The 20192-nt window shown below is 35.7% G+C and overlaps 1 protein-coding gene across 2 annotated transcripts in view; it reads right to left on the minus strand.

Annotated features, from left to right (window-relative positions):
- Window positions 1–20192, minus strand: part of EDA (ectodysplasin A) — a 414154-nt gene that overhangs the window by 153857 nt on the left and 240105 nt on the right. The gene's annotated exons all lie outside the window — the stretch shown is intronic.

Genomic DNA, 20192 nt, shown 5'->3' on the forward strand with positions numbered 1-20192 from the left:
TATGAGTGAAATTATATAATTGTCTTTCTCTGATTGACTTATTTCGCTTAGCATTATACCCTCTAGTTCCATCCATGTCATCGCAAATGCCAAGATTTCATTTTTTTTTATGGCTAATATTCCATTGTGTGTGTGTATATATACACACTACATCTTTATTTATTCATCTGTCAATGGATATCTGGGCCCTTTCCATAGTTGGGCTACTGTGGACATGGCTGCTATAAACATTGGGGTGCCCCTTTGGATCACTACATTTGTATCCTTCAGGTAAATACCTAGTAGTGTTATATGCAGCTGATGAATAACTGAACTCTACCTCTGAAACTAATGATACACTATATGTTAATTGAATTTAAATAAAATAAAATTTTTGAAAAGCTCAATTTTTAGAAATGAGTGAAAGATTTGAACAGATACTTCACCAAAGAAGATATGTGAAAGATGCTCAATATCATTAGTCACTAAGAGAAAGCAACTTAAAGCCACATAAAGACCACTACACACCTATTAGAGCAGCCTAACTTAAAAAGTTTGACCATACCAACTTTTGATGAGGATGTGAGAAATTGTAACTCTCATACAACATTGGTGGGAATGTAAAATGATACATTCACTTTAGAAAAGTTTGGCCGTTTCTTATAACATATTCTTACCATACAACCCAACAGTTAACACTCCTAAGTATGTTCTAAGAGAAATGAAAGCGTATGTCCACACAAACACTTGTACACCAATGTCTGTAATAGTTTTATTTCTACTAAGTAAAAGCTGGAAACAACCCATTATGTCCATCAACAGGTGAATGGATAAACTCTGTTACATCCATACAACAGAATAGTGCTTATTAATAAAAAGGAATGAACTGCTGATACATGTTATAACATGAATGAACCTCAAATAACTATCCTGGGTGAAAGAAACCAGACCAAAAATTGAGAAAACATTCTATGCTTCTATTTATATAAAACTCTAGAAAATAAAAACTAGACTATAGTGACAGATCTGTGGTTGCCTGGGAATGCAGAGGTCATTGGAGACTAGACTGAGTGGAAAGAGATTACAAAGGGGTATGAGGAAACATCTGGGGGTAATGGATATTTTGATTATGAGGCTGGTTTCACCAGTATACGTATATGTACATACATATGTCAAAGCGTAACAAGTTTTATGCTTAAATATGTGTTTATTATAACCATACAAAGCTATAAAAAGTAATTTCTGTGGCTGAGAATGAAGCAGGTCATAATTAATCCATAGCTTGTGTTAAATTTCTGTCATAAGAGAAAGACCATGGGCTTTGGTGCAGGGGTTGGGGGAAAGAAGCAGGTTGAGTAATAGAGTCAGGAGCTTTGCTTAGACAGCCCCTTGCCAGCACTCTTTTTCAGGTGAGGATTTGTAGTGGCAAAAGATTTGTGTTTCAATGTCCTGATTGCTTTTGATGTAGCCAAGTCACACACACACATGGTTTTAAAATATGAGGTATGTACATAAAGGCAGGTAATGTAAGCAACATTTCACTGTTCTAACCCTCCCTACCCCCAGTCCTAATCCTCTGAGATTATTATCTTTAACCCTCTTAACTGTTTCTGTTTAGGTCTTCTGGTGATTGCTTCCTCATATATTGCTATTATTTGATTTATCTACTTTAGATTTTGTCCATTAATTTTGCACTGGGATAAATGAGGCTTTACCTCAATTATTGTACCTCTCACCCCAATGTAGTTATTGTGATTTTTAGTTCCTCTATTCATTTGTTTGAGGGATATACTTAGACCTTTATTTCTTGTTTCAGAAACTACAGACAGTATCTCCTAACTCTTTTTTAGATAAGGCTATTAGTTCCCTGCTCTTCCCGTTATCTCCCATCTATTCTACCTATTAACTCTTGTCATTTGTACTTTTACTTTTCACATTGCCAAGAGGGATAAAATTTGTGTTTTGCTCTTTATCTATAATTAATTACGTCTATAATTAAGTATCCTGTACTTTTGTACATTGGTTATTTCTGAAAGTTGAAAATCAGTATGCAGTGTTTATATTGTTGTGGCTATCTAGAATTTTTCTTTCTTCTTTCAGGTGTTACTGTCTTCTAGATTTTCTAATTTCCTTTATTTTTTTCTTGCATTGTCTGCAACATCTACAGTTTCTCTAATTTCTTAAACGTGGATAAAATCTTGAGCCCCTGCTTCTCCTTTTTCACCTTTGGATGCTTCCTCCTGGAGCCCTCCTTTCTTCCAGTTGGACAGAATGCTCCTTAGGCCTGTTGTGTAACTGCTGCCCTTGGAATCACTTTTATTAGTTTTTGGTATTAGGTCCACTGTTCCCAGAATCCATTGTATATATTTGTCTTTCTTTACTACCTGATTTTGCTGGAGTATATTCCTAAGTAACTTCTTTAGAAAAAGGTGAGAGGTGAACTAAGTCTTTGAAATCTAGAAATGTGCTTCTTTTACTATCAAGCTCAATTTATATTGGCTAGGAATAAAACTCTAGGCTGAAAATAATTTTCCCTCAGAACTTTGAAGGCATTTCTCCACTGTCTAATACCCAGTGCTGCTGATGAGATGACCAATCTATTCCAATTCTTGTTCCTATAATTGTTAATGTTTTACCTCTGTGGGAGCTCTTGGGATCTTCTTTTTATTGTTGATGTTCTGAAGTTTCATAACATGTCTAGGGATTGAGCAAAATGACTGGCTACCCCAAATATGAGGGCTGTAAGGCCCACGCATGTACAATAGAACCATTATGCCTGAGGACCTCCAAATTCCCCAACGTAAATCTTTGCTGTGGGGCACAAATGCCCACACTAGCTACTTCAGTTCTTCTTAGATGACTTAATCTCTTATTTTATTTTTTTAAGTTTTTAATTCCTGTTAACACACAGCGTTATATTAGTTTCAGGTGTACAATATAGTGATTCAACAATTACATACATCACCCAATGCTCATCACAACAAGTGCACTCCTTAATCACCATCACCTATCTCACATCCCCATAACCACCTCCCCTCTGGCAGCCATTGGTTTGTTCTCTGTATTTGAGTCTGCTTCTTTGTTTTTTTTTTTTAGATTTCACATATAAGTGAAATCATATGGCATTTATCTTTCTCTAACTTTTTTCACTTAGCATTATACCATCTATGTCCATCCATATTGCTGTAAATGGCAAGATCTCATTCTTATTTATGGCTGAGTATACTATATATATATACATATACATATATATAAAACATATATATAACTTATATATATCACATTGTTTTTATCCATTCATCTATCAATGAACATCTGAGTTGCTTCCATATCTTGGCTGTTGTAAACAATGCTGCAATAAACATATAATAAACACATGATCCAGTAATTCTACTATGGGGTATTTACTCAAAGAAAATGAAAACACTAATTTGAAAAGATATACTATTTTTTTAAATTAAGAACACTATATCTTGATTATTGTTGCTTTCTAATAAGCCTTGAGATCAGGTAGTATAAGTCCTTCAAGTTTGTTCTTTTTCAAACTTGTTTTGGATATTTTAGGTCCTTTGCCTTTCCAGATAAATTTTAGTTCCCAGATAAATTTTAAAATTGGATTGTCAATTTCTACTAGAAAAATTAGGGTAGATCAAGTTGGGGAAAACTGACATGTTAATAGTATTTCATATTTGAGATGCCATCATGAAAGGTATTTTTAAAAATGTCAATTTCTGGGGCGCCTGGGTGGCTCAGTCATTAAGCGTCTGCCTTCGGCTCAGGTCATGATCCCAGAGTCCTGGGATCAGGCCCCATGTCGGGCTCCCTGCTCCGCGGGAAGCCTGCTTCTCCCCCTCCCACTCACCCTGCTTGTGTTCCATCTCTCACTGTGTTTCTGTCAAATAAATAAAATCTTTTAAAAAATAAAAATGTCAATTTCTGTTTATTGTTAGTATATGGAAATAGAATTGATTATTTAATAGTGATTTTGTGTCCTGTGAACTTATTCACTTATTAGTTCTAGTAGTTGTTTTGTAGATTTTTTGTATGATTTTCTACAAAGATGATCACATTGTCTGCATATAAAGACTGTTTTATTTTCTTTCAAAACTTGTTGCCTCTTATTATTTTTCTTTCCTATTGCACTGGCTAGAACTCCCAGCACAATGTTGACTAGAAGTGATGAGAGCAGATATCCATACTTTGTTTCTAATCTTAGAAGGAAAGCCTTCAGTCTTTCACCATAAAGTATGCTGTTAGCTATAGGGTTTTTGATAAAGTTCCCTCTACTCCTAGTTCTCTGAGTTTTTTTTTTTAAATCATGAATTGGTGTTATATTTTGTCAAATGTTTTGTCTGAATTGATTGATATGATCATATGACTTTTTTTTTCCTGAGCCTCGTAGTAAGGTGAATCACATTGATTTCCCCTCATTTAAAAAAAAATTAAGGCATAACTGACACACAAGTTGAAACAACCCAGTGGGCATCTAGTTCTATATTCAGAGGCCTCAACTAGAATGTTAGGAGAGTTCAAAATCTTGTTCAAGTGAGTAGACCTTGAAAAATAGACATTTTTGTCTGTCTTCTCTATCATCCATCCATCCATCCACTAGGCACTTGCTCTGGTCAAATCCTGTGCAAGGAACTGGGGATATAAAGAACGTTGTAGACCTTGTGTTTTTGAGGCTCACACTCTATCTAGTGAGGAGAAAAACAGCTATTCACATTAGTGGGATGGATGCCATAGTAAGGTCATTGAGGAAAGTCAATGAAATCACAGAAGATGGAGATATTCTGCTCAGGGTGGGGAAGTTGGGGAAAATGATTTCTGAGTTGGCATTTAAAAAGTAAGCAGGAGACTTCTAGGTAGAGATGAGAGAGAAGTGCATTTCAGAAAAGAGGCCATAACTTACAGCAGTGTTTTAGAAGTTCTTCCACATTTCTCAATGTCCTCCCCACCCATTCAAAAATAATTTTACATTCTATTATAATAAATATTTGTTTAAATATAATGATTTTCTTTAACCCAGAGTAGAGTCTATGCTCCAGAAAGAAATATTCTGGACACTGGCAGACCATTCCTAGTTTGTGAAGCACAGCTCTGTGTGAAGGACCTGAGGGTCACTGGTAAACAGTCAGAAACTAGGAACAGCTTCTTTCTTGGGGTAGTTGTTTAATCTCAGAATTATGTCAATCAAGCATTAGGTATGCAATTAGAAATACTCTAGCTTCAAAGCTTGTATGTTTGCCTAAGGACCTAAATTATCACTTGCTCACTCTCTGATTACCCCAGCTCCATGATGAGCCAAGTTCTACCTAGCTCTGCCAAAAAAACAGCAAGAATGCTTTTAATAGTTTTAAATGAGTTTTCAAATTTCTTTGGCACATCAAGTTAACTGTACAGTATCTTGCTGAGGTCTTCAATTGACATTGAACTGGGACCATGTAGGGCCCAGTTTTAAGCAATATACAACATGAGGAATTATGTTAGTACTCAAATCCTTGATCACTCGCCAGTCACAATTTTCATTTTGACTCATACTAATGGTAACTGTTGAAATCATTATCAAGAGACCTCATCTCTCATCAGCTGATACCTAGTCGTGTGAAAAGTGCTGCCATATCCTGCTTGAGAACTGATTAGAAATGCTCTGCATTATTTCTTGCCAATAAATGTAAAATTCTGTTTAAACAAATACCTTTAACATATAATGGGAGCTTTTGTAGAAGGAAGAAACTTCGGGTGTAAGTTGGTGGCACTTTATTTCTAGCAATATTCAATACAATAGGGCTCAAGGCAACCACAGGATATGAATCACAAGGATTTGTTTTTGTAAAGGATATTAGGCTACCAAAACATTTATGAGTTCCTACTGTAGTGTTTTTGGAATATTTAAAAATTTAATCTATGCACTTTATTTTTTTAAAGATTTTATTCATTTATTTATTAGAGAGAGAGAGAGAGCAAGCTGGGGGAGGAGCAGAGGCAGCACCAGAGGGAGAGGGACAAGCAGACTCTGGAATGAGCACAGGGCCCAATGCGGGGCTCCACCTCATGGCCCTGAGATCATGACCTGAGCCAAAATTAAGAGTCCGACACTTAACTAACTGAGCCACCCAGATGCCCCTAATCTATGCACTTTAATAAATGCTTACATTTTATGCAGTCCCTCTTTTTAAAAATTTGAGTATGGTTGACACACAATGTTACATTAGTTTCAGGTGTATAATACAGTGATTTGACAAGTCTATATGTTATGTTATGCTCACCGTAAGTGTAAATACCATCTGTCTTCATACAATGGTATTACAATATCATTGACTATATTCCTTATGCTATACCTTTTATTCCCGTGACTTATTCATTCCATAACTGGAAGTCTGTATCTCCCACTCTACTTCACCTATTTTGCCCATCCCCCAACCCCTCTTCCCTCTGGCAATCATCAGTTTGTTCTCTGTATTTATAGGTCTCATTCTGCTTTTTGTTTATTTATTTGTTTTGTTTTAGATTCCAATAAGTAAAATCATATGGTATTTGTCTTTCTCTGACTGATTTGTTTCACTTAGAATAATATCCTCTAGGTCCAAAAAACCAAAAAAAAAAAAAAAAATCAATTAAAAAAATGGGCAGAGGACCTGAATAGACGTTTTTTTCTGAAGAAAACATACAGATGGCCAAAAAGCACATGAAAATATTCTCATCACTAATCACCAGGAAAATGCAAATCAAAACCACAATGAGATATCATCTTAAACCTGTCAGAATGGCTAGAATCAAAAAGACAAGAAATAACAAGTGTTGGTGAGGATGTGGAGAAATAGGAATACTTGTGCCCTGTTGGTGGTATAGCTACTGTGGAAAACAGTATGGAGATTCCTCAAAAAAATTAATAATAGAAATACCATATGATCCAATAATTCCAATACTGGGTATTTACCCAGGAAAACCAAAACATTAATTCAAAAAGATACATGCACTCCTATATTTACTGCAACATTATTACAATAGCCAAAATATGAAAGCAACCCAAGCATTCATCAGTAGATGAATAGATAAAGAAGATGTGGCATATATATACACAATGGAATATTAGAAAGTCAGCCATAAGAAAGGATGAGAACATGCCATTTGTGACAATGTGCAGTCCCTCTTCCGGATGGCAACTCATTTACCAAGGAATGGTTTAAAATTATCTGCTGTGTATCAGCACCAGCTAAATAGACTTTATCAGACTTTACTGTTTTTCAATTAAAAAGTTTTTAAATTCCAGTGTAGTTAACATACAGTGTTATATTAGTTTCAGGTGTACAATACAGTGAATCAACAATTCTATATGTTGCTCAGTGCTCATTAAGATCAGTGTCCTCTTAAATCCCCTTCACCTATTTCACCCATCCCATCCCACCCCCTCTCTGGTAACCATCAGTTTGTTCTCTATAGTTGAGTCTGTTTGTTTGTTTGTTTTTTTGGTTTGTCTCTTTTTTGTCCTCCCTCTGTTCATTTGATTTGTTTCTTTCTTTATTTAAATTCAAGTTAGTTAACATACAGGGCAGCACTAGTTTCAGGAGCAGAATCAAGTGGTTCATCACCTACATACAAGACCCAGTGCTCATCCCAACAAGTGCCCTCTTTAATGCCCATCACCTGTTTAGCCCATCCCCCCCACCTCCCTTCCAGCAACCCTCAGTTTGTACTCTATATTTGAGTCTCTTGTGACTTTACTTTTTGTAGCTTACATTATGAGGACAGTAGATAGTTTTTTTCGTTTCTAAAATAGAATAAAAATATGATAAGCATTCTCTTCATTCTAAAAATAATCACCTAAGTGTCTATATGGGTTCCATTCATAGTTATCACCACCTTCCTTTTTTTATTCAGATGTAATTAACATATAGTGTTCTATTAGCTTCAGGTGTACAAAGTAATGATTCATCAATTCTATACATTTCTCAGTGCTCATCAAGATAAGTGCTCTTAATTCCCTTTACCTATTTCTCCCATCCCCCCACCCATCTCCCCTCTGGCAGCTACATTTGTTCTATGTATTTAAGAGTCTTTTTTGTTTGTCTTTTATTTCATTTGTTTGTTCATTTCTTTCTATTGCTCCTTAAAGATCTAGCAGTTATCTGAATAAATTTACTCAAATGGTTGTAAATATACCAACCCAGTGCAACACACACACACACAATATCTACCTTTCCATAAAACCCCAAATCATTAATTTAATAAATACTGACTGATAAAATGCTGTGGAATGCAAAAGATACTATGCCATTTAATTGGTATGCAAATATCAGTAAGATATGGCCCTGGTCAACATCATCATAGTTTAGCATGATGGCTCTTAACCAGGGGCAAGTATCAGAATTGCTTAGAAAATATCATATGATCTAGTAACTCCACTGTTGGGTTTTTACCCAGGGAAAACAAAAACACTAATACAAAAAGATATCTGCATCCCTCTGTTTATTGCAGCATTATTTATAATAGCTAAGACATGGAAGCAACCTAAGTGTCCATCAATAGATGAATGGGTAAGGAAAATGTGATATATATACGATGGAATAATACACAGCCATAAAAAGGATGAGATCACGCCATGTGAGACAACATGGATGAACCTAACAAATACTCATAAATGGAATCTAAAAAAAATGAAAAAAAAAACAAACAAAAAGCAGAATCAGAACTATAAATACAGAGAACAAACTGATAGTTGCCAGAAGGTAGGGAGGCGGGGGGTTGGGCAAAATGGGTGAAGGGGAGAGGGAGATACAGGCCTCCAGTTATAGAATGAGTAAGTCATGGGAATAAAAAGCAGAGCATAAGGAATATATTCAATGATATTGCAATAGTGATGTAATGGGACAGATCGTGGGTATACTTACGGTGGACATAGCGTAATGTGTAAACTTGTCAATTCACTAAGTTGTGTACCCGAGACTAATGTAACACTGTGTCTCAACTGTACTCAGATTAAAAAAAAGATATGCTAAGTGCTATAAAATGAGTAAATTCTGGGGATCTAATGTACAGTGTGGTGACTACACTTAGCAATACTGTATTACAGACGACTTGAAAGTTGCTAAGAGAGTAGATCTTAAATGTTCTTACTACAAACAAAATGGTAATTATGTGAGGTGATGGAGGTGTTAACTAACCTTGTTGTGGTTAATAATTTTGCAATACATACATGTATCAAATCATCACCTAGTACACCGTAAACTCACGCAATGTTATATCAACAAAAAAAGGCAGTGGCAGTAAACAAACAAAAGAATTACTTATAGAGTCTTTTCAAAATTTACGTATGCAGTGCTAAGGCCACCACCCAAGGAAGTAACATATAAAGTGGCTTCTGAAGGTTTGGTAGCTTGATAGAGATAGAACTGAAGGGGTGTCCTAGGCAGAGGGAACAACATGTGCAAAAGTATTACGGCATGCTACTTAACTCTAAATTTTCTCACCTATAAAATGGGAAAAACAGTCACCTCACAGGGTCATTGTGAGAATAAAATGAGAACACATATGAAAGTACCTGGTGCATTGTAAATGTTCAGTGTTAGTGGCATTCTTTGCTCTAACATTAAAATAAAGTTGATTTAACCAATCAGGTTTTTTTTCAGCTAGTATGACCCTGAAGGAATGGAACATAGAATGGATAAGGTACAATTGGGATTAAAGGGGGAAAGACAAGTTTGCAGCCTGGAAGAGATAGGGGCAACATGGGTATAGTCAGAAAGTGAGAACCTAAGTTAGGGGTACAGGGCAATAAAAATCAGATGTAACTAATAGTTTTAGAAGAAATTATATATCTGCAAGTCACATTCTGATGGGAAAAGGAATTTAAGTCATTGGTTATCTGTTCCTAAAGCAAGAAGAAATCATGCTGTATATATTAGGTATGTATGGTGATGGTAGTGAGGGAGGGTAGAATAAAGGGAAGCTTTGCAAATATTCAGAAAAATAATTATCTTGGGGTGCCTGGGTGGCTCAGTTGTTGAGCGTCTGCCTTCGGCTCAGGTCATGATCCCAGGGTCCTGGGATCGAGCCCTACATTGGGCTCCCTGCTCAGCGGGAAGCCTGCTTCTCCCTCTCCCACTCCCCCTGCTTGTGTTCCTGCTCTTGCTGTCTCTCTGTCAAATAAATAAATAAAAAATCTTTAAAAAAAAAAGAAAGAAAAATAATTACCTTATAGGCATCTTTTTTTTAAAGGTTTTGTTTTTTTTGTTTAAGATTTTATTTATTCATTTGACAGAGAGATAGAGAGTGCAAGTAGGCAGAGCGGCAGGCAGAGGGAGAGGGAGAAAGAGGCTCTCGACTGAGCAAGGAGCCTGATGTGGGACTCGATCCCAGGACGCCGGGATCATGACCTGAGCTGAAGGCAGCCGCTCAACCAACTGAGCCACCCAGGCGCCCCTTATAGGCATCTTCCTTACCAATAAAATTCCCTCTACTTTCTGCATAACAATCATATTGAATTGACTCTGTGCCACCAGTGACTTAGCATTTACATTAGCAGATGCTTCCTTTGCCTAGGTTGTAGCTAATTAATACACACTTATAAAAAGGTAGTAGCCTGAATTTTAAACAATTGTTTCCATATAAATAAAGTCTAAAGTATAATGTTATACTTTATAATGTATGCTCCTTCAATTCCAATAAAGGAAGAATTGGTAAATAAAAACAAAACTGTTGTTTAAAACACCTGTAGATTGCCAATCAAAAGTGAGCAAGGTTGTCATTAGTGAAATGCAAATTAAAACAATAATAAGATACTACTAAACACCCATTAGGAAGGTTAAAATCCAAAAAACTGACAATATCAATTCCTGGCAAAGATGCAGAGCAACAGGGAGCCTCATTCATTGCCAGTGAGAATGCAAAAATGGTACTGCCACTTTGGGAGACAGTTTAGCAGTTTCTTACAAAGCTAAACATAGTCTTTTTTTTAAAAAAAACAACAACATAGTCTCAACATACAACCCAGCAACTTCTCTCCTAAATATTTATGGAATTGATTTAAAACTTATTTCCACACAAAAAGTAGCATGTGAATGTTTATAGCAGCTTTATTCATAATCACTAAACACTAGAAGCAACCAAGGTGTCCTTCAATAGGTAAATGGGTAAAAAGCATGCACATACATATAATGAATTACTATTTAGTGAAAAAAGAGAATATGCTATCAAGCCACACAAAGATGTGGATAAATCTATAATATATGTTGCTAAGTGAGAAAGGCCATTTGGAAAGGCTACATACTGCATGATTCCATATATAACATTTGGAAAACACAAAACTATAGAGATTAGATAAACAGATGATTGGTGGTTGCCAGAGGTTTGAGGAGGAGGAGAAAAGATTGAATAGGTAAAGAACGGGATTTTTCGGGTGGTAAAACTATTTTGTATGATACTGTAATGGTGGATATATGACTCCACATTTTTCAAAACCCATAGAACCTTATAGCACAACGAGTGAATCTCAATGAATGCAGAAATTTAAAAGTCAGGGCTTGATTTCAGGATGGAGTTGCAGAATGTGACATAAGAATCTAATCATATTACATATGTATGAAACAACCTAACTGGAAGTGGGGAGAAAAAGGGCTGACTTAAGTAACTTTGGAAATGAGTAGAGTTTCTCAGACTGAAGACAAAAGAAACTGTAAATAAGCATGTACTCTATTTGATAAAGTTGTCCCCACACAGGTATGGGTGACAATTCTGAAACTACTATACATGTGCATTGGAATTGGATGATTAAGTAAATGGATGGTGGATGGGAGTGGGATTCTTCATTCTAGAATGATTCACATGGTAAAGGATTAGAGTTGGAGACATTAGTATGAACTCATATTTAGCTTAATATAGGTACAAATAGATACATTTAGAAATGTTTATAGATATGTATATAAATGCAGGCTAGGATACACTCATATATTTTCTTCTGTCAGCCGAGAAGGCTTAGAAGTAATAACACCGTAGCAGCAACAAGCACATCTAGCATTCAGATCTTGCTTTCTAATACCATTCTTCAATAGAAAGTGGAATCCATGGACAATTGCTTGATGATAGGACTAAATGGGGCAAGAAATATGAGCCTGTAGCATCTTGTAGTACCATCTTGTAGTGCCATAAAGTAAAGAAGTATTCAGTAAAAGTCCACATGGACAGTTGTATGTCAAAGGGACACAGGAACCAAATGAAAGAGCTCCCAATGGCCAAGGCTGGAACAATTTGAACAACAAGATAAAGTAGTATTGGATTATAATTCAAAGTATAAAATAAATATCCTTATGTCTATACTTAATATAAATAAATGATTTGGTAGGCAAACAAACAAGAACAGACAAACCAAGAATGCAGAAGAATCCCAAATAATTTATGTGGATACTTCACCCTCAGGAAGGTGGACATTAATTCTCCACTCCTTAAGCATGGGCTGCACATTGTGACTTACAAAGAATACAGCATGAAAAAGGGGAAAGTAATAATTTTACAGTGGAAAACACTACCTCAGCCAGGTGATGAAGGTTAGCATCAAGAGTGATTAAGTCATGTTAATGGTATTTACCTTTGATATAATGTGTTGAAAATGATGTTTTACCTTTTTGGTCTTCCTCCCCCAAACCTATAAATAACCCTAGTCTAATAATGAGAAAAACATCAGCCAGATTCCATTCAATGGACATTCTACAAAATAGCTGACTAGTACTCCTCAAAACTGTTAAGGTCATTGAAAACAAGGAAAGTCTGAGAAATTGCCATAGTTATTAAGAGGAGACTAAGGAGACATGACGACTAAATGTACTATGGCATCCTACATGGGACCCTGCAAGAGAAAAAGGACATTAGGTAAAAATTAATGAAATGCGAATAAAATATGAATTTTAGTTAATAATATTATATCAGTATTAGTTCATTTGTTGTGACAAATGTACCATGCTAATGTAATAAATGATACTGGGATACTAGTGATGGAGTATATGAAAACTTTGTACTAGTTTTGCAACTTTTCTGTAAATCTAAAACTACTCTAAAATAAAAAGTTTAGGGGCGCCTGGGTGGCTCAGTCGTTAACCAGCTGCCTTCGGCTCAGGTCATGATCCCACAGTCCTGGGATCGAGCCCCGCATCGGGCTCCCTGCTCAGTGGGAAGCCTGCTTCTCCCTCTCCCACTCCCCCTGCTTGTGTTCCCGCTCTCGCTCTCACTGTCTCTGTCAAATAAATAAATAAAATCTTTAAAAAATAAATAAAATAAAAAGTTCATTTAAAATACTGCATTGAAATATTATTTACCTAGAAAAAAATTTCACAAGTATATAATCTAAGATAAAAACCAGAAGAACTTGTCAAAGCAATGGTGTAGAAAAAGATATTTCTCGAGTGGGATCACCCTAAGAAGATTCTCAACACAAAGGAAAAGGAGAAAAGTATGCATACAAAAGAAGCAGCTTTCACTGCAGTGACATGCAAAATCTTATCTGGCACGGTTAAATAGCAATGCTCTGGAATGTCATGATAGCACAATAGGAATTAGCCAAATAACTTAGCCTGCAGTTACCCACAGACTAATTTGTTTTCTGAAGAACAACATTCCAAAGTTTACACAAATCATGAAGCCTACAAAGATTTTTTTTAGTGCCTATTTTTTTCTTTGGATAATGCTAAAATTGAACTTTTTAGGACATAGAATACAATTTGAAACTTCATTAGTGGAGATTCCAAACAAAACACTATGACTTTTGATTTGTTTACAATCCCAAGTAGAATCCAAGATTTTTTCACCTCCAGTTTTTAATTCCTTATTTTCATGCTCTACAATGGAATTCACAGTAAGTCCAAAAGAAAGGTCTCTTCTATGGCCATTATTGGAATTAAACTTTGAAAGACTCACCAGCACCAATAAAGACAAAATTATGTAGACCTGTATGCTAGGCTGGACTTGAAATATGTCATAGTAATGTAAAAGGCAAGACCTTTGGAGAGGGTGGGGGGAGGAGGGAGATCAGTGGCATCAGATGATTATTTCACACTACATATACTTGTTGATTTGGATGAGACTAGGGTTATAAATGTCTGTAACTGACTCCTTGAGAAACAAGTTGGCGGTCTTATGGTTCTGAGTTTCCCTGAAATATTTATTCTGTTATTCCTTTGGGTAATTATAGCTTATTAGCCCTAGTTATATTCTCATGTTGCATAGTAAATTATTCTCCTCTCTCCTTGGTGTTTACACCCTTCAGACAGTTGTATCCCCACCCTCTTCCCCCTTAGTCATCACTTAGCTAAATTGTATAGACAAAATTCTTTTAATCTTTGCTCATAAATCAATCCCTCTGGCCCCATAATCATTTTTGTTACTCCTCTCTGAACTCTCTCCAATTAATCTATATCTCTTCAGTTAATGAGTTTGGAGAAGCTGAATAGTCCAGGTGTGATCCTAGTTATGTTTGGTGTCTATGTGTTTGTAAATGCACCAAAGGGTCTTTTGTAATGGGGACAAAAAATGTAATAAATTAAGAGTGGCTTTTCTGCCCCATTTTATGGGACTCCAAATGCTTAATTACCCTTCAACCATGGGTTTTCATTATCAATGGCCATTTCTCAAGTTTCGACTCCTGCTAATTATAGGATCAATTATAGTTCCTGCTGTTAACCAGTCACAAATACTTAAAAGATAGAAAACCTAAGTGGCAGGGGAATTAGGTATAAAGGAGTGATTAGCATAAAATAGAGTTAATCTGGGATGACTTGGTGGAGAAAATAAAAAGTGAAATTAGTCAATTTTCCTCCTCTGGCATGTAGTTTCTGATGAGAAAATGTGTTCAAACAATAGCTAAAAGGAAAGTTTGAGGGTTATCTGTGGATATTTATCCATGATATTATATTCTTTTGCCTATTGACACTAAGAGTTGGATTCTGAAATATTCTCTTAGGTTTGAGTTCAGACACCTTAATCTATATGAGATCAAACGTACAAATGGAAATATAACCTACTGTGGAAAAGGCAACATATTTTCTATAAATAGAAATCATGTCTTGGGGCAATTGGGTGGCTTAGTAAGTTGATTTGGCTCAGATCTCGGGGACATGGGATTGAGTCCCACATTGGGCTCTGTGCTCAGTGGGGAGTCTGCTGGAGATTCTCTCACCCTCTCCCTTCCCCCTGCTCTCTCTCTCAAATAAATAAATATTTTTTTTTAAAAAAAGAAATCATGGCTTAATTCATTTATGAGTTCTTTGGGGAGGTAAATAAGGATATGGCCAACACAAAACCAATGGATGCAATTTACTTGGATTTTCAATAAGTTTTTTATTTCAAGATCACATACCAAAGATTACTTAAAAATAAAAATGAGCTAACATAGGAGTTGTAAGACCAGGAGAAAAATTTTAAAGATAATAAACAAAGGAGATTGCTTTAGATGAAAAAATGTAAATGATGAACACTCACCAGATCTGTGTTGATACGACTACCATTTATTGAGCTCCTGTTATGTACCAGGCATAGGTCTACCCTAGGTATTTTCACACAGTGCTTCTCAAAGTTTTCTATGAAAGTAATACCCTGCACTCCCCCTCATGTCTATACTTAGTTTTTTCTATTATTGCTTATTTAGTTGTCTGACTTCTCTATTAGACTGTAAAAGCCCAAGGAGAGCAAGCATTATGTCTGCTTTGCTCATTATTGGATCTCTAGCACTCAGCAAAGTGATGTGTACAGAGTAGGCATTCAGAAAATAGTTTTTTCATGAATGTATACCTGTTGTGATGCTCTTTTTATTCATTATACCAGAGTCGATTTTAAGATTTTTGCTTATGCTCTGGAAGAGTGTGGGTTTAAGATTGTAGATGAAACAAAGTTCTCTCCATATAAGATGATATAACAACAGGGAAACATTACAACAAGAAAGGTGTGATGAGACCCATGAGAAGGTAGAAAAGGTAAAATTTCCTATGAGGGCGAATATGGTAACATATTAAGGAGGAAAGAGAATAATTTGCATTATATAAGATTATAATCTCAGAGCTTCTACTTTTAACACAGAAGTTATAACTATTCCATGAAAACATTGCTGGGGCATTATTCAGAAAGATCATTAGAAAGAAAGGCAAAAGCAAGTTTCTTCCTTTTATGCAGTGAAACCCATTGCAGGAATATGGTGGGAACCTACAGGAGATCAGCAGGAAGTTGGAAATGTTTAATGGACATTTACAAGAAAAATGAATTAAGGTGATGGGAGGAATAGGTATTACATGAGGAGAGACAATAGAGTCAGGACTCACCCATCTGGGAGAATAATGCTTGAGGAAGATTATTATCAATATTTAAAAGTAACATATAGAGATGCTCTGGATTTGGATCCAGAAAATCTACATTTAAGCTGTAGCTTTCTGAGTCTCAGTCTCCTCTTCTAAAATGTTTGAGTAGATACATTGCAAATTGGTTCCACTTCTAGTAAAGGCCAAGTAAACTCCCATCAGACCAAACCCTCCTGCAGATAGGAACTCTACACTCTGGATAAAATAGGGAGGAAAAAAAAACTACCTGAAGGTACTGGAAAATAAACAAAAGCAGGCAGATGGCATTTATGGAGAGACCTGACATTTAAAAGGAGTGAAACTGAATTTCCCATTTTTAAAAATGGCTTTAAGCACCTCATGAGATGGCTTAAACTCAGATAGAGATCTGTAATCTCACTGGTTTGAAGAACTAGAGGACAGAGTTCAAGGGCAACCACAGGCATTGGAAAGTGAGAGGAAATCCTGGAATGGAGAAAACCAGAGGAGTATCCCAAATTATATGTACAAGTCCTTTCTGAATCTCTGGCTGACCCTTGATTTGTACATTGCAGGGTAGACTACAGGAAGCCCACCTACACCTAAAAGTACTGAAGTTAGAATTGAGCTGCCTCCCACTGCAGAGAAGATAGGATTTACAGTTTAAGGTTAGCAGAGTTAAATGCTTACTTAAAAAAAAATAATACTCTTTGGAGGAAAATAACAGAATCCAGAGCATCCATAACAATGTTCTATAATATCCAGTATACAATCTAAAATTATTTAACATATTAAAAAAACTAGAAAATGTGATCCATTCTCAAGACAAAAGACAATCAACAGAGACCAACTCTGAAATAATACATGCATTTGAAATCAGACCAGATTTTTTTAATTTAGTGATTCATCACTTATATATAACACCCAGTGCTCATCATAACAAGTGCCCTCCTTAATACCTATCACCCATTTAACCTATCCCCCACCCAATTCACTCGATCAACCCTCAGTTTGTTCTCTATTGTTAAGAGTCTCATATGGTTTGCTTTCTTCTCTCTCTCTTTTTTCCCCTTCCCATATGTTCATCTGTTTCTTTTTCTTTCTTTCTTTCTTTCTTTCTTTCTTTCTTTCTTTCTTTCTTTCTTTCTTTCTTTCTTTCTTTCTTTCTTTCTTTCTTTCTTTCTTTCTTTCTTTCTTTCTTTCTTTCTTTCTTTCTTTCTTTCTTTCTTCTTTCTTTGATTTTATTTGTCAGAGAGAGAGAGAGAGAGCACAAGCAGGGAGAGAGGCAATCAGAGGGAGAAGCAGGCTCTCTGCTGAGCGAGGAGCCCAATGCGGGACTCGATCCCAGTACCCTGGGATCATGACCTGAGCCAAAGGCAGATGTTTAACCGACTGAGCCACCCAGGCATCCCTGTTCATCTGTTTTCTGTCTTAAATTCCACATAAGAGTGAAATCATATGGTATTTGTCTTTCACTGACTATTTTGCTTAGCATAATACACTCTAGCTCCATCCACATGGTGGCAAATGGCAAGATTTCATTCTTTTTGATGGCTGAGTAATATTTCATTGAATATATACCACAGCTTCTTTACCCATTCATCAGCTGATGGACATTTGGGCTCTTACCATAGTTTGGCTATTGTTGATAATCCTGCTATAAACATTGGGGTGCATGTATACCTTCAAATCTGTATTTCTGTATCTTTTGGGTAAATAACTAGTAGTGCAATTGCTGGGTCATAGGGTAGTTCTATTTTTTAACTTTTTAAGGAACTTCCATACTGCTTTCCAGAGTGGCTGTACCACTTTGCATTCCCACCAATGGTGTAAGAGGGTTCCCTTTCTCTACCTCCTCATCAACATCTGTTCTTTCCTGTGTTGTTAATTTTAGTCATTCTAACAGGCGTGAGGTGGTATCTCATTGTGGTTTTGATTTGTATTTCCCTGGTGATGAGTGATGTTGAGCATCTTTTCATGTGCCTGTTAGCCATCTGTATGTCTTCTTTAGAAAAATGGAAATCAGATAAGATTTTAAAGCAGCTATTGTAACTATGCTCTGGGATATAAAGGAAAATATAATTGCTATGAATGAAAATATAAGAAATCTCAACAAAGAAATAGTAACTATAAAAAAGAATCAAATGAAAATTCCAAAACAGAAATAGCCAATATCTGAAATAAAAATTCACTCTCTGGACTTAACAGTAGCAATCCATGGAAATGACAAAATAGTTAGTGAACTTGATAATAGACTCATAGAAATGGTCTAATCTGAATAACACAGAGAAAAAAAAGATTGGAGAAAATAAGCAGAACCTCAGAGACCTGTGAGACATCAAACGGTCTAATATCTGTGTAATTAGAATGCTAGAAGGAAAGGAGAGCGAAAATGAGGCAGAAAAATATTTGAAGAAATGGTCAAAATTTCCCCAAATTTGGTCAAAGATACAAATTTATAGATTCACATATTAAGGAAGTACAGTAAACTCCTAGCAGGATTCACACACACACACACACACACACACACACACACACACACACTACCTACTTAGGCACTTCACAGACAACGTGCTGAAAACCAAAGTTAAAGCCGGTGAGTAATGCCATCTACTTCACTTGTTATTTCTTATTTTTTAAAAATTTTTACTTAAATTCAATTTAATTAACATATAGTATATTATTAGTTTCAGGGGTAGAATTTAGTGATTCATCAGTTGCATATAACACCCAGTACTCAACCATCAAGTGCCTTCCTTAATGCCCGTCACCCAATTATCCCATCCCCCCATCCACCTCCCCTCAGTTTGTTTCCTATAGTTAAGAATCTCTTATGGTTTGTCTTCCTGTTTCCATCTTATTTTATTTTTCCTTCCCTTCCCCTACGTTCATCAGTTTTTTTCTCATATTCCACATGAGTGAAATCATGTATTTGTCTTTCTCTGACTTATTTTGACAAGCATTTTTTAAAAGGAACAAATGGTTATAAAAATGCCTAACACATAGGTAGTAACTAGACTACAGCTCAATAATTGTTAAATTATTCACTTAAAAGAGATATACAACAATACTAAACATCTGTGCCAAAGAAAAGACATACTACTTTACCCAAGATTTGCGAATTCATTATCATTATACTAAGAAATTATCTAGACTAGAGATAGAAATGCTTAAGAAAAGGTTTAAGAGACTTTTATATACATTTGTAGGTAAGAGAGAAGCCCACAGTGGCTTAATAGGGGATACTGGAATGCTTGGACTATAGCCTTAATCTTTTCAGGTGACTTCCTAAGTTACAAAACAGTGCTTGATACATATATAAAACAGAACATTTTGCTGAATATATAGTGGAGACAGAGCCATATACTACTTCTACAAAATAATTGATTTAGTTCTTTAAAAATGTGGTTGTGAGAGTTTCTTTTTTCCTCAGACACATACAGGCATGCCTTGGAAATATTGTGGGTTTGGTTCCAGACCACTGCAATAAAGCAAGTATCACAATAAAGTGAGTCAAGTGAATTTTTGGTTTCCCAGTGTGTATAAAAGTTATATACTACACTGTAGTCTATTAAGTGTGCAATAGCATTACATCTAAAAAACAATGTATATACCATAATTTAAAAATACTTAATTGCTAAAAAATGCTAACCATCATATAGTCTTTTAACAAGTTGTAATCTCTGATCACAGATCATCACAACTAATAATAATAACGTTTGGAATATTGTGAAAATTATCAAAATGTGACACAAAGACATGAAGTGAGCAAATGCTATTGGAAAAATGGCACCAATAGACATGCTTGATACCGGGTTGCCACAAACCTTTAGTTTGTAAAAAAAAAAATGCAGTATCTGTGAAGCACAATTAAGTGAAGTGCAATAAGACAAGGTATGCCTGTACATAGAAAAGAACAAA

Source organism: Halichoerus grypus, chromosome X (genome assembly GCF_964656455.1).
Source record: "Halichoerus grypus chromosome X, mHalGry1.hap1.1, whole genome shotgun sequence".
NCBI lineage: Eukaryota > Metazoa > Chordata > Mammalia > Carnivora > Phocidae > Halichoerus > Halichoerus grypus.